The sequence below is a fragment of the Eptatretus burgeri genome, chromosome 7 (genome assembly GCF_056783735.1).
Source record: "Eptatretus burgeri isolate ZD-2024b chromosome 7, Ebu_testis_v1, whole genome shotgun sequence".
Taxonomy (NCBI): domain Eukaryota; kingdom Metazoa; phylum Chordata; class Myxini; order Myxiniformes; family Myxinidae; genus Eptatretus; species Eptatretus burgeri.
In genome coordinates, this window is record NC_140967.1 from 48237831 (window position 1) to 48250421 (window position 12591).

General features: G+C 44.6%; 1 protein-coding gene across 1 annotated transcript in view; it reads left to right on the top strand.

Annotated features, from left to right (window-relative positions):
• The first annotated feature begins 3215 nt into the window (after positions 1-3215).
• LOC147023219 (N-acetyltransferase 8-like) overlaps positions 3216-12591 on the top strand; it is a 41667-nt gene continuing 32291 nt past the window's right edge. The window contains exons 1-2 of the mRNA XM_085888402.1: positions 3216-3239; positions 3657-3771. The gene's annotated coding sequence lies outside the window, so the exon portion shown is untranslated. The remainder of the gene's footprint in view (positions 3240-3656; positions 3772-12591) is intronic.

Consider the following 12591-nt stretch of genomic DNA (forward strand, 5'->3'; position numbering starts at 1 on the left):
ACACTCTCACTATGTCTCTTCGAAAGGACCGTTTACAAACCCCCCCATCCACTTTCTCAACAATCCTCTGGAAGAAGTCTTTTCTTTCAAGCTTCTAGGTCTCACTATCCGCCATGACCTTTCCTGGGAAAGTCACATTTCCAACCTCGCCTCAAAAGCCAGTCGCCGACTGGGAATCCTCCGTTGTGCTAAGTCCTTCCTCGGCCCTCTTGAGCTCCTGACCACTTACAAAGCTTTTGTCCGTAGCCTGATGGAGTACTGCTCTCCCCTCTGGGCTGGTGCTCCTGCCTCCCACCTTTCTCGGCTTCACGCTGTCGAAACCAGGGCATTTAAGATCATCGGCATCTCCCGCAATGAAGCTGAGTCTTTGGGCCTCTCACTCAATCACCGCAGGTTGGTCGGTGGTCTTTCTGTCTTCTACCGACTCCTCTCCAGCCTTGCCCCCCCTGCTCTCTCTGCGATTTGTCCCCACCACATTTCCACAGGGCGCTCAAGGTCCGCCAACAACCCCCTTCTGGTAAAACTACCATAATCACGAATCACTGCTCATCTTCACTCTTTCATTCCTCTTTTTTCCCGCCTTTGGAATAAACTTCCTCACTCAATTCTTTCCCATTCTTCCCTCCAGGCTTTCAAAACAGCTGTTCACCACCACCTCTTATCTTCCCCCATCCAAATCCTCGATCTTTTCTACCCCCGATAATCCACCCAAGCCCACTTCCTTCATTTCTCCTGCTTTCCTTCCTGAAAGTCCCCGAAATGTCCATCTTCTCTTCGCCATGTTCCCCGTCCCATCCCCATCCCTCTCCCTTCCACAGTTAACCTAATGTGTCTGTTCCCCACTATTTTGTCCCTTCCACTCCCGCCCCTCTTGTCTCATGCCTCCTTGCTGTGAGTTGTGTGTTAGCTCTCATACGAGCCTCGACCAAGGTATACAAAAAAAAAAAAATCGTTTACACTTGCCGATGGCAGAGCCAGTTCTTCCTTCGCCATCCTCTTGGTGCAGACATCCTTCTGCAGGAATGCAAGCTTCTTCATCAAAGAAGCCTTCAATTCATCGGTAACCCAAGGTTTGTTATTTGGAAGCATACGTATGGTTCTCTCTATGGTCACAAGGTTCTCACAGAAGTTCAGGTAATCTGTGATGGTCTGACTAAGTTCATTGGGGTCCTTGCAGGAGTGGAAAAATGCATCCCAGTCTGTGCAGAGGCAACAGTTCTTCAAGCGTTCGTCATCCTCCGCTATTCTAGTTTTAACCCTCTTGCACAGAACCGGCATCCTTTTCAACTTCTGTCTCCACATAGGCAAATGATGGACCACCTTATGGTCTGATTTCGCAATCGCCGGAGCACACTTCGCCACATAAGCTCGCTGAGGGAGCTCCTGACCCAGGTCACATCTATTGAAGTCCCCAAGAATCAATGATGATGCAACCAACAGCCACAGGCTGTATACGGAATGAATTTATGAACCGAATCTCCGAGGGTGGTCCAAGGTTGGCACTTCATTTAATTATCTAAACTGTGAAACTACAAGGAGTCACCTGCGACAAGGTGACATATCAATAACATCTCATTGCCATACACGAGGGAGCAGATCGGTACCTCTGTCATTGAAAATAGCTCGCCACTGTTGTCCAACCATTGGAACTCAGCAAAAGCAAGTTTTCTTTGCACTCTCCTGGTGTTTCAAAGTGTGTGCATGAACTGGGTCTGCATCGATACCACAAAATATCTAAACTAAATGGAAGCAAAGGGGAAATTTGGAATCTCTTAGACATGCTAGGAAGAGTCTAATCCTCATTATAAATCTTCACATTCGTTTTCATTATTACATTACAAGAATGGACCCCTTAATAATCATCACCCTCATCAATTGATCAATACTCTTTACATGGCGTGTAATGATGCTTCCTGGGTGTTCCTCCATTGCCTTCACAGCAATAAGTCAGGTCAGGAATTTGGAATTTGTTCAGTGTCGTCGAGAACTCACACCTACTTTTCACGAAGGAGGAAAAGTTCCCTGACAACGAACTACAATGAAGAAGGTTGTTAGGCCCATTAAAGCCCATGCTCTGGTTGCCAATATATGGCTGTTTGTCCATGGTCTATCCTTTTCAAATTTGGAATGTCAAGTAAGGAAGCAGATCATACCATTTTTAAAGATTTTTTTTTTGGATACATTGTCGAGGCTCGTGGAAGAGTTAGCACACGAACGGATCAGGACAGAATACACAAAAATGGAATGCAAAACACACATGCATGGAGAAAGGAAACTCCAAGGAGGAAAATCTGGAAAACGAGGAGGGATTTGGGTGGGTTAACGAGGGTAGAAAAGATCATGGATTTGGATTGGGGATGATCCCAGATGGTTGTGAATATCTGTCTTGAAGACCTGGAGGAAAGAATGGGATTGAAGAGGATTTCAGAAGTTGATTCCACATGTGGGAAAATGGAGGAACGAATGAGTGGAGGTCAGCAGTGATCCTGGATTTAGATCGTTTTACCAGAAGACGGTTGATGGTACACCGTGTGAGACCTGCAGAAACCCTGAAGAGACAAAGCACAAAGACAGCAGAGGGTGCAAGACCAGAAAAAGGTGATAGAAAACAGAGAGACCACCAACCTGTCTGCATTAGTGAAGTGATAAAGTCCAGAGACTCAGCTTCATCGCAAGAGATTCCAATGATCTTGAAGTCTGGTACGACGTGGCCCAGGTTCAAACCTTCGGCCTGTTAGACGCAGGAGGGATGCTCTAACCACTAACCCACTGAGTGTGGTTAAAGTTGAAGGGGCCCCAGCTGACAGCTTATGGCTGGACTGAGATTCAAACCTCGGCTCGACAGTTTCAAAGCAAACATGCATACATCAAAGCTATCCTGCTCGCCCAAATCCCTTCAAGACCGAATTTTTCTCTCCACTTTTTGTCATACTGGTTCAGTAACTGCGATCAGAGGTTGTTGTTTTTGTAACAACTCGAGTCTCTGACTATATCCAAGCCGATGGTTGTGTGTTTGCGAAAGTCGAATTTGGAATACCTCACATGTATGTCATGAATCGAGGTCCACCCATATTCCAAGCCCGCCCATCGTACAAACCAATCGGCTGCGCCGGGCGGATCTTTGGAAGTGGAATCGACGCAGACAGAGAATTAGACACGTCTTGGAATGCAGTGAGGAGAAAGTTGAGATTGTCCCTGGATATCGTTTCTTTCACTGTACCGTGGGCAACCTTTCTTAGGTAAGCTGAATTTTGTATGAAAAGTGCAAACTTGTGAAGTTTTTCCCCCTCGACCGAAATAACTTGTGATGTTATGAAGTTTCCGACCTCTCGATGGAATATTTTAACTCTCGAGTCCACATCGCTGTGTCAAAGCTGCTGCTATTTGTACTCCAGTCTCTTGTGAGATTATTTGTCTAAACAGTTATGGTTTATTTTATTACACTAGCTTGCCACTTAATGGTTATCTATGTACGGTGCACATCTTGCAGAATAACAATATGGACTTTGTGTACTTCCATCCAGTGCTTGTGGGATAACATCTCTTGGAGGAGCTCTGAGATGCAGTATCGTGGAGTAAAGTCTATATTGACCAGTTTGAAATGGTTTTATGTTGTAGTTTCATAGTCCGTATGCTGTATATGTCTGCGCAAACAGGTTTTCTTGTTTTTGTCTCTTCCCTCCATAAACCACGAGAGCTTGGAGAGAGGATATTAACCACCTGCCTGAGAAGAGACTTCAACCCGGAATTGAGGCTTGCCAACCTGTCAAGGTAAAAAAAAAAATCTTAAGAACTGGTTGTGCTGTGCCAAAGGAAGGGCAGCATGTCCAAGCATGTTCTGAGTGGGGTTCTGAGCTTACCTTCAGCCCCCAATAGCACTAAACCACAGTTTTAGACACTCTTTGGCACATTCTCAGCTGTTTTGAGGCACTATTTTACAACACTGATGCGGTCATTTTTTTGGTCCGTCAAAAATGTTTTTATCCTGGCAGAAGAAGGTTATCTGAAATATTCAACATGTTAAACAATATACCAAAGATCATGACATTTCTCACATTTCTGAACCAGAAACTGATTTTTATCTTGTCTTGTGCCTTGTAATATATGTGCTAAAGGAATGTGTTGTCTTTGTAAGATGACTGAAGTATTTGCAATAGTTAATGATGAACAATCTATCAGGTTAACTAAAGAACCGTATAAATACAGTACGGTGTCTTTTTGACCTTGAGGGTTGAGGGTTAGATTTCATTCAAACAAGATGTGCATCTTCGAATAATTATGATTGATCGACTGGTACTTCTTGTGTGGGTTATTGTATTGCTTCATTGCCTTCTTTGCCGATTTCAACAGTTCCTTTGGAGGTTCCCATGCAAGACACGAAACTTTGTTTGCAGATTTTACTTGTAGGTTGGATGACACTGTACCATTTACCTGAAGATGTCAATGGGTTGATGTCCTGTTCTTTTTGATGATGCTGAACACTCTCTTCTCTCCAGCATTGCTTTGTCGGATAATCAAAATAAATTTAGTTACTTCTGGCAAATGGTTGAATCTTCATGAAGCATCGCAGTTCTTAACACCTGATATGTAACACTATATCACATCCATTCAGTGATATTGTTTTTCCTCCTGCTCTTCTGCCCTTTCCTCATTCACGATCACTTTTTCCCAGACTGCATCAGGAATATCATGCTTCTCAGGAAGTTTGTGGCTTACAAATTCCTCTTGCAGGTGTAAACTGGAACAAGTCTGAGTACTTTGAACAGAAAAATTACACCGAGTCAAATGTACACTCTTCTTTCTTCCTTTCCAAATTCAAAAATCTTGCAGAGTTGGGGACATTATCATCAAAGGGCAATTTCTCGAAGGCCTGAGAAGCAGCTTTCACATCAAATGCTCTCACTCCTTTATAGAACTTCCTTTCATAAGAAACACGAATGTCACCTTCATCCATAAGTTTTTCAAGCTTCTACTTTGTTGTTGTTCCTACTTGAGTTATGAGTCCTTTATGGTTTGTAGTATTCTCAAAGTCCACCTTTGTGATGGCATCCATTGTCACAAACTTACTAAGCAGCATTTGGACTCAAATTGCATCAGCTATGAGCGTGAGCCTCCTGCCAGAAATGGGAGTTGGCTGTCTGCTGAATCGCATGGGATTAAAGGCGAGTGGTGGGGTTGGGGGGGGGGAGGGGGAGTTAATGGGGCCTGAGCCTGAGCATAGCTCCGTGGGTTTTGATCCGATCCCGACAAAATTTTGGTGGGAGGTTTATATCATGATCGAGTTGCGTTTTCTTGAAAATGGGCGTGGTGCACCCATTATGGGCGGAGCCACGCCCAAAAAAACGTGTTTTTAGGGGTAGCCGATTTCAATTTGCATCTTCTCCTCGGGGGTTTGTCGAATCTGACAGGGGTTTCGGTATTTGGTTAGCCCAATGGCACCTGCATAGCCCCACATCGCTCGATTTTTCATTTTCATCCCAAGGTCAAGGTCACAAGGTCACGAACTTAGAAAATTGCGATTTTGACATAAAAATCATTCTTCTCCGAGGGGTTTGTTGAATCTGGCAGTGGTTTCGGTATTTAGTTCGCCCAATGGCACCTGCATAGCCCCACGGAGCTCGATTTTTCATTTTCGTCCCAAGGTCAAGGTCACAAGGTCACGAACTTAGAAAATTTCGAATTTTGACATAAAAATCATACGACCGCCGAAACTTTGAGAGCTGGGATGACAATATTGTTTATACATAATCTTGAGGTCATTCCCCACCGAAAGTCTTGAAACCATTTTGCTCTATCTCGAACACCTTGCCCGTGGAGCCCCCTTCAAGTTTGTTTTTACGCTGATTTCATCAAAGTATGGATAATCTGAGGAGTGTGAAATGCCATATAGCCTTTATGACATTATATTGTTCCTGGAATGTTCCAGAGGACGTTTTGCATCAAAGGTCATAATCCTTGACCTTTGACCTTTAAAGGTCACAAAGGTCAAATTTTCAAAGTTGTGGGAATCGAACCGCTTGTCGATCTTCTTCGACGAACTAACTCCAATAAGCTATAGCACGTATCCTGTTTCCTTATTTTTATGCCCACAACATTGTTTTGTGACCTTTAAAGGTTATGCAAAGGTCAAATTTTGAAAGTTGTTGAACGAAACTGGGTTTTCGACATTTTGCAGCTTATAACCTGTCACTCGTACCACATAATGTTGATCATTTTTATAACTTGGTCAAACATTATCACATTGTCTCATCCTTAACTTCTGAAACAATCTACATTGTCAAATACCACTCATGAACCATCGTCGTCTTCAGAGTTCTCTATTAATATTATCAATGTTTAATCAAGCTAATTACGAAAAAAAACAAACATTTTTACCTAAAGTTTTTTGGTGACAGGTAGGTGTTTGGAAGCGAATGATTTTCCGCACAAGATTTAATTAAATGGCAGTTCACGAATCACAAGCTTACGAGGTTTCCAGGAATATAACATAGTACTCTAGTATACTTGAACTTTACTAAGACCGATCGCATTTCATATGGAAGGTTGTTCACCAGGTCAACGTGTCACTATGTTCTGTGACATCATAGATCGACACTTGGGTATTGAGCTGTGTTAAAAAACAAAACAAAACACACCTTCTATGATAAAGACAAAATAACTTCAGCACTGAACATATTGTTGTGAACCTGGAGTCGGGGAGCGAAGACCACAAGGGGTGAACTACCTCGGGTTCCCACCAGACTCGCTGGAATCGCAGGCGATCGCACACTAATAACTTCATGACACGGCGGGTCGCAAATCGACCGTGAACACTAATAACTTGACCACATGACTTAGGGTCCTCCGTCTAATACCGTTTACCGAAAGATCACGTGATCTAATTACCGGGGCACATGCCCTCGGTACACATTTGCTCAAACCGGATGAAATTACCAGATCAGATGCAGCCGAGTGGAACTGCCAAGCATGTACCGGCTAGGAAACAGATCGATGGGGAATAATGTCCCAGGTAAACGAGGGTGCGGGCCATGCTGGACCAATGGAAGAAAACACGAAAATGAGCTGGGAGCATTTTGATACAACACATTTATTTACAATCAAGTGAGGAAAAGTATGTGGCACAGTAAATGGGCTTTTATTTTATGTTCAGCAGGGGAAAGCAAGGAATTTGTCGGGTGCAGCAAAAGACAAGCAATCTTACAAAAGCAGACACAGAGCAGAGTTATCCCATTATATCTTCTACAATCTTAATTTATGCTAGGACAGGTGCCAACACACACACACACACACACACACACACACACACACACACACACACACACACACACACACACACACACACACACACACACCTGAGGCAGATTAGATAGCCCAGAGAGAAAGAAAGCAGGGAAGGGTAAACAACCTCTCAACCTCTCAATACCTGGTGCGGTCGGCAGATCAATGCAACCCAGAATGCTTGGAGAGGTAGGTGGGAGGATGACTAGTTGTGTCTAAGGTGTGGGAGTGGGTGATGTGGTGTAGTGCAATGTGGGGGCGTGGTGTTGTGCCAGAGGAAACATGGGATTGCAAGTCAGTAATGATGTTCTTTGTGCATCCAAAGAAGATGGTATAGATGGGTGGGGGGGGGAGAGAGAGAGAGAGAGAGAGAGAGAGAGAGAGAGAGAGAGAGAGAGAGAGAGAGAGAGAGAGAGAGAGAGAGAGAGAGAGAGAGAGAGAGAGAGAGAGAGAGAGAGAGAGAGAGAGAGAGAGAGAGAGAGAGAGAGAGAGAGAGAGAGAGAGAGAGAGAGAGAGAGAGAGAGAGAGAGAGAGAGAGAGAGAGAGAGAGAGAGAGAGAGAGGAATACATGCATGAGGAGAAAGATCCCGAACCGAGCTGTGTAAAGGTTGGTATTTGTAGCATGTCCCTCCGTGGGACACTGTGCCTGAGCATTCCTACCACGTGATATTGCGCATTATCTCTTGCTTAATTATTTGCTGGGGCTCGTGGCAATGTGCGCTCCGCACTGATCCATCTGGATGCATGAGGGTCGCGGGACATCAACAGCATGGCAGGTAGTCTCAAAGGATGGCAGTCGCCCCGCATCCGGCTTGAAGAAGAAGAAGAAGAAGAATAAGAAGAAGAAGAAGTGCGTCCTCGCAATCACACACCAATAATGTTTGGAAGAAGAGCAAGACAGAGCAGGAAGCAGAGACTCTTACGGCTCCGTGCTACTCCTCTTATAAGCCCTGGTGAAGGGTGGGGCGATGACTGGAAAGCGACATGCTGTGGCCCGAATCCTGCTCCTCTATTGGGCCACAGCGGCCCGAGTCACGCCCTGCCATGCTCCGAGACCGGAAACCAGCTCAGTTGCCCACCAGCTTTGACACGGCTCGGAGCTCCTGACTTAACATAGTGGGATAGAGGGGTGGATAGAGAGACTTAACATAACATAGTGGGATAGAGGGGCCCCCCGAGCCGATACCCAGGCCCTAAATGTGCTCCAAGTGCTGTCTGAATGTCGAAGAGCAGCGTACTTTCTCCGCCACCCACGGGCTCCTTCACGGGCCAAAATGCACACCCGGAACCCAAACCAAACTCCCGGATCACCCTTCTCATGACCCCTCCTCATTGCCCCCGGTCTTGCCTTGGTCTGTCGACTGGATGAGGGCTGTATCAATTCCGGATGCTTACCCGGGACGTCCCCAGTGAGATGCGGTTCAGCTATTAACGTCTGTTGTGTGGTCGAACATCGCATGGCGCCAAGGACAATCCAATTCCGCGTGGTGCTCCTCAAAATAAAGTGGCGAATTGTAGCGATGTAGAGGTATGAGGGGGTGTGGAAAGATTTTTTCCATGTGCGGGAGGCATTTGTGGTAAAAATGGCGAGGTCTGAAATAAGGTGAGGTGCCGGTTCGGAATTGGTGCACGAATCCCATGCGCAGATTGTGTAGTGTGCAGCGTAGATGTGGTGGATCCGAGCCACGGGAGGCATCGTGGTGTGCTTATTATCAATTGCCTATTGAAAGGCGTGTGTGCTTACATGCTTGGTATGTACTGCGGCAAAAAGGACAGTGTTTGAGTCGGAATCAGAAGATGAATTGGAGGCATTTATTCGACCTAACTGCGAGACCCACACAAAGCACTTCATCTCATTAACCCACCCAACATGAGGGGAGGACTAACTGCATGAAGACGAATGAAATAACTGGGAATCACTGAATGTTGGGTGTTATGACTCTTCACCCGGCCGAGTGATGACAGAGTCGAATGAGGGTTCTCGAATGATACGATTTATTTCAGAAGATGGCACTACGCATGCGGAATGCGGCCCAAAGGCCCTTCAGTCAGGTGCCCCCGGACCACATTGAGATTCTTACTTCAAAACAGTTGTATATATAATCACACAAAAGCAGAAATGGGTGTGGACTATAAGTGTGTGCTAAGGGATAAAGAAATAAAGAAATAAATGCGGCAGTGGGCTTCTTTCCCCCCTCCCTAGGGGCCCTCAGGGAAGTTGAATCAGTCAATCCTCAGATTCGCAACCCAACAGTTCATCTTGCAAACTAATAACTTTCTAAGCCTCCTACACCCCTACACTGGCACCTGCTGATAGCAAAGGCGAAACTCTGGTGATGACTAAGAACAGGAATGTGTGGGATATCAGCATACACAGTTCTCCCAAGGACATAAAAACAGGAGAGTGATAAAGGCTGTCCAAAATGAATGAAACAAATGAAGCTAGGGAGGCGTGGTTTGGTGCACGTATGAAGGTGATCCTAATTCATATGCGTGAATATTTTCCCTCGTGCAGAAGCTGTCAGTCGCCGACAGACCGCCGATGAGTGAGGAAGTGTAAGTGAGCGCCGTCGGATTTTTCGTTTTGGACAAAATGACGGATCACTGTGGTCTCATCGCCAGTGATCACTGTGTTGAAGAAGTTGGGATCGCTGTTCACAGTCTCCAGCATGTCCTGTGCGATCTCCAAACGGAGTTGCAGCTGCTTGATCGTTAGCAGCTTTGGCACGAACTTCGCTGAGATTTTCCTTTAGCCCAAATCCTCAGTCACAATGGAATGAACGGATCCAATGCTGACGCCCGCCTCGTCTGCAAGTTCTCTGATCGTGATTCGCCGATCCTGCATCAGCAGGTTCTCACTTGGTCAATGACTATCTCATTTCAGAATGTTGAGGGCCTACCAGAACGTGCTTCACTTTCCACTGATGTGCGACCATCTTTGAAGCGGTTGTACCACTCTTTTATCTGTGTGGTGCCCATTGCTTCGTTCCCGAAGGCCTGTTGAATCTTGCGGATCGTTTCCACTTGGGAATCGCCAAGCTTTACACAAAATTTGATGCAGTAGCGTTGTTCAAGTTTTTCCGTCATTTTTGTCAAAAACGAAAATCCGACGGTGCTCACTTACACTTCCTCACTCATCGGCGGTCTGTCGGCGACTGACAGCTTCTGCACGAGGGAAAATATTCACGCATATGAATTAGGATCACCTTCATACGTGCACCAAACCACGCCTCCCTAGCTTCATTTGTTTACGCACGAAAAATTAAGGTTGGATACTTTTTGAACACACCTCATATAGTGTAAAACTTGCCACTCTACACGGTTTGCAAAACCATAAATGTTAATAACTTCTGAACACTCGCTGTACATCGTCCGTACATGATAAATCCCCCAGACACTTCTCTTATCATACCACCACAAAACCAAGATCTTGATAGTGCCTGTTAAACATTGCATAACATGGCATTTTCGGTCACGTGCAGGAGCAATTGCTCAATGGACCAGCTTTTGTTTATGGATATTTACAAAGAGTTTTGTGACGCCTTCCTTCCCCCCCCCCCCCCCCCGACACTCTCTCTGGAATTATGGCTTTGAGTAAGCTGCAAACAAAGACATAGCTGGATAAAAGTTCAAGTGTGCTAAGAAAACACTCCATAGTATGTAGATCAACAGAACTCCATCAAGCTACAGGTGAAGGCCTTGTACCTGGATAAAAGTTCAGGTATGCCAAAGAAAGACCGCACGACGCAGGATGCCCAGTTTGCGGCTGGATTTGGAGGCCAACTCAGAAGTGTGATTTGCTTGAGGAAGATCAGGGTTGATAGTGAGGCCCAAAAGTTTGAGCAACTCAACTTCTTCTAGAGGATTGTCAATAAAATAGATGGGTGGGTTCATTTGATAATATTTTCAGAGTCCGAGTGATAATGTGAGCTTTGTCAGGATTGAAAGGCATATTCCAAGTTTTTGATGAGCTCATGAGTTTATAAAGGTGCTCAGAGATGGAAGAGGATGTTGCCTGCCTGTCTGAAGGATGAGAGATGTTATGGCATTGGGTGGAGTAATGAGCAAAGGGATAAAGATAATTTTCCAGTCAGAGAGATTGTTGAAGAAGATTTGGAATATGACTGGATCTATAACACTGCCTTGGGGAACTCCAGCTTTGGCAGGGAGAGGGGATGAAAGGATTCTGTTGAGATCCACATATTCCCGATGAGCAGAAGAAGTCAGTAAGCCATGTGTGGAGTTGGTCTTGGATGCTGCATAGGCAGAGAGTTTGGAGTATAATGCAGGATGCCAGACTGCACCGAATGCTCAAGGTTTCTCTCGAGAAATGGCCATGATCTCAAGTATGACACTGGGGATCTCCATCCACTTTGGGAGAAATAGTAGCATGTTCATGGTAGAGTGACCCAGTCTGAATCCAAACTGATGGTCTGAGATCAGGCCGTTGGAGAAAGGCAAATAATTTTTTTTTGTGTGTATACCATGTCGAGGCTCGTGTAAGAGCTACCACACAGAACGTATAACAAGGCAGGAGACAAGATGGGCGGGAGAGGGAAGCACAAAATAGTGGAGAACAGAGACAAGAGGAGATCTGTGGAAGGGAGAGGGATGTGGTGGGATACATGGGGTAAACAAGGTGGTACTACAGGCAGGGCCGGATTTACTTGCTTGTGGGCCCAAGGCCAAACCTTATCAGTGCCCCCCCCCAAATTATTATATATATATATATGTATATATATATATATATATATATATATATATATATATATATATATATATATATATATATATATATGTATATATGTATATATGTATATATATATATATATATGTATATATATATATATATATATATATATATATATATATATATATATATATATATATATATATATATATATATATATATATATATATATATATATATATATATATACATATAAAGCCTGGTGTTGGCGCAGTGGTTAGGGCAGTGGCTTGGGACCCAAGAGGTCCTGAGTTCAAGCCCCGTTGGGACACTGAATTAATGTATGTATATATATATATATATATATATATATATATATATATATATATATATATATATATATATATATATATAAACCAAGTCGAAAACACCAGGGGGTTGACTCAGCCTGCCATCCTTCCGAGGTCGGCGAAATGAGCACCAGTTGTACTGGGCCCGGTGTATGCCCCGGTTAGAATAGGTGTACCATATCCCTGTGTGTCGTAAGAGGTGACCAGGGTTGCGTCAGTAAGGGCATCCGGCGTAAAAACCTATGCCAAATCATTATGCGGACAATAAAACGA